This window comes from Cynara cardunculus, unplaced genomic scaffold (assembly GCF_001531365.2).
Source record: "Cynara cardunculus var. scolymus isolate 2C unplaced genomic scaffold, CcrdV1 Un_Scaffold_7298, whole genome shotgun sequence".
NCBI classification, from domain to species: Eukaryota; Viridiplantae; Streptophyta; class Magnoliopsida; order Asterales; family Asteraceae; genus Cynara; species Cynara cardunculus.
Genome location: NW_020203472.1, coordinates 17921 through 21375, shown reverse-complemented (window position 1 = coordinate 21375; position 3455 = coordinate 17921).

Below are 3455 nucleotides of genomic sequence, written 5' to 3'. Positions count from 1 at the left end.
TCATTGAAAGAATTCATTTGAAAATGCACATAAGAACCCATATGAATAATTTGTAACATGGATTCACATATGTATCTTTAAAAAAATTGGATTTATTCAGTAGATTTATATATGAACCTTCTCTTTCTACCTTCTCACGAAATTTAATCTTCTTATTTAAACCGACTTTATGTCGTACTATATATATATATATATATACACACACACACACACACACATGGTTCAGTTCCAGTGAGAAGGAGAGTTATATGTGAAAAACATAAGAATGAATCTTCATCCTTGGATGCATATTTGGAATAGATGCACTGAGATAGATGCATCGAGATTTGCTGGATCAATCCCCGTATCAGGCGTGATTTGGGTAGGTTTCAGATTAAAGGTGACCAAGGGTTCAGATCCCTTTTTACGCTTCTCACTTTAACTCTCTTTCTCACAAGATTATTATACATACATACATACATACATACACACACACACACAAGGTGAGGTTCACGTGAGACCAACTTATTTTCATGAGACTCATGAGACCATATTTTTACAATTGAAACTTCACAACAAACTTTTGTGAAGATAAAAAAGAAACTGAACCTTTGAAGTGTTTTACTGTGAAGTTTCAAATGTAAAAATGTAACCTCACAGATCTCACGAAAACAAGCTGATCTCACATGATCCAAATCTATATTACATATATATATATATATATATGAGATTTCAAAGGTAACCTTTATAATTATTTGTATAAGCAATCACATCTTTTCTTTTCAATATTTTTTGTAAAGGGTAGTTTAGTCTAATAGTTTTTCATATAATAAACATCCTTTTTAATATTTTAATTCAAAATGAAATTATTTTTTATTTTTCATTGGTTACTGATTCATTTAATTTTTTTATTTTTCGTTTGTTATGGTTTGTTATGGTTTCTGCAAATGATTGTTGTGGATCACATTCACTGTGATTTTCATCTTTGTACTTATCTTCATCTTTTTTAGGGTTTCATGGTCCTTAGATTCATCGCCTGCCATTAAATTGCTGCTCAATTCTTGGTTATATGTATATATTTTAATGAAGCATGTTCCAAATGCATATTGGTTTTGTGTGTCTCATGAATCAGGATTGCATGAATCAGGTTTCACCAATAATATATATATATATATATATATATATATATATGTATATATATATATATATATATTAATGAAAGTAGGTTTCAAATATGAATAACTATTGTATGAATCACGTCACACCAATATATATATATATATATACAAATATATATATATATATATATACAAATATATATATATATATATATATTGGGACTCATACAAAAACGAATTGATTAATTTATAGTAACTGTAAGTTCCGATCTCAATCACAAATTAAATATATATATATATATATATATATATTAATGAAAGTANCAATTAAAATAAATAATTGGCTAACATTCATCTTCTTATTTTATTATTTAGATAGCAATCTTGTTTCAATTTCTATATATATGCTATATATATAGCAAAAGATCAAATAAAAAAATCAAATATTGTGAGAAGATAAAAGCCAGATTAATTAATGGATTCATTGAAAGATTTCATTTGAAAATGCACATAAGAACCCATATGAATAATTTGTAACATGGATTCACATATGTATCGTTAAAAAAATTGGATTTATTCAGTAGATTTATATATGAACCTTCTCTTTCTACCTTCTCATGAAATTTAATCTTCTTATTTAAACCGACTTTATGTCGTACTATATATATATATATATATATATACATACACACACACATGGTTCAGTTTCAGTGAGAATGAGAGTTAAAGGTGAAAAACATAAGAATGAATCTTCATCCTTGGATGCACATTTGGAATAGATGCACTGAGAAAGATGCATCAAGATTCGCTGGATCAATCCCCGTATCAGGCGTGATTTGGGTAGGTTTCAGATTAAAGGTGATCAAGGGTTCTGATCCCTTTTTACGCTTCTCACTTTAACTCTATTTCTCACATGATTATTATACATACATACATACATACATACACACACACACACACACACATACATACATACATACATACATACATACATACATACATATACACACACACACAAGGTGAGGTTCACGTGAGACCAACTTATTTTCATGAGACTCATGAGACCATATTTTTACAATTGAAACTTCACAACAAACTTTTGTGAAGATAAAAAAGAATCTGAACCTTTGAAGTGTTTTACTGTGAAGTTTCAAATGTAAAAATGTAACCTCACAGATCTCACGAAAACAAGTTGATCTCACATGATCCAAATCTATATTATATATATATATATATATATATATATATATGAGATTTCAAAGGTAACCTTTATAATTATTTGTATAAGCAATCACATCTTTTCTTTTCAATATTTTTTGTAAAGGGTAGTTTAGTCTAATAGTTTTTCATATAATAAATATCCTTTTTAATATTTTAATTCAAAATGAAATTATTTTTTATTTTTCATTGGTTACTGATTCATTTGATTTTTTTATTTTTCATTTGTTATGGTTTGTTATAGTTTCTGCAAATGATTGTTGTGGATCACATTCACTGTGATTTTCATCTTTGTACTTATCTTCATCGGTCCGTCCATATATTTTTTACATCGCAATTTTGTTCGTCTTTTTTAGGGTTTCATGGTCCATAGATTCATCGCCTGCCATTAAATTGTTGCTCAATTCTTGGTTATATGTATATATTTTAATGAAGCATGTTCCAAATGCATATTGGTTTTGTGTGTCTCATGAATCAGGATTGCATGAATCAGATATATATATATATATATATATATATATATTAATGAAAGTAGGTTTCAAATATGAATAACTATTGTATGAATCACGTCACACCAAAAATATATATATATATATATACATAAATATATTGGGACTCATTCAAAAAAAAATTGATTAGTTTGTGGTAACTGTAAGTTCCGATCTCAACCACAAATTAAATATATATATATATATATATATTAATGAAAGTAGGTTTCAAATATGAATAACTATTGTATGAATCACGACACACACACACACACATATATATATATAGAGGGTGGTTCAAATACGTACTAACCCAATATTTTGTGCAAACTTTGCTAACCCACATCAACCAATAATGTTGCATCTTTGGGTTTGGTTAAAATGTAACTTACATATTAATGATAAGGGTATTTAGGTCATTAATCATTCTTATGTAACTCCCAAATATTTTAATTGGGAGTTACAAATCCTACAATATCTCAAATTGATCTTCATCTAATAATGACATGAAGATTCAAATATGTTCATCTTATTGACAACTAATTCACATATGAAACCATCTACAGCGAACATCATGCACGAACAGATATAAAGTACAGGTATCGGTTTTATCTGCACAACCCCTGTTTTTGTTAATGTGCACATGTCTCAT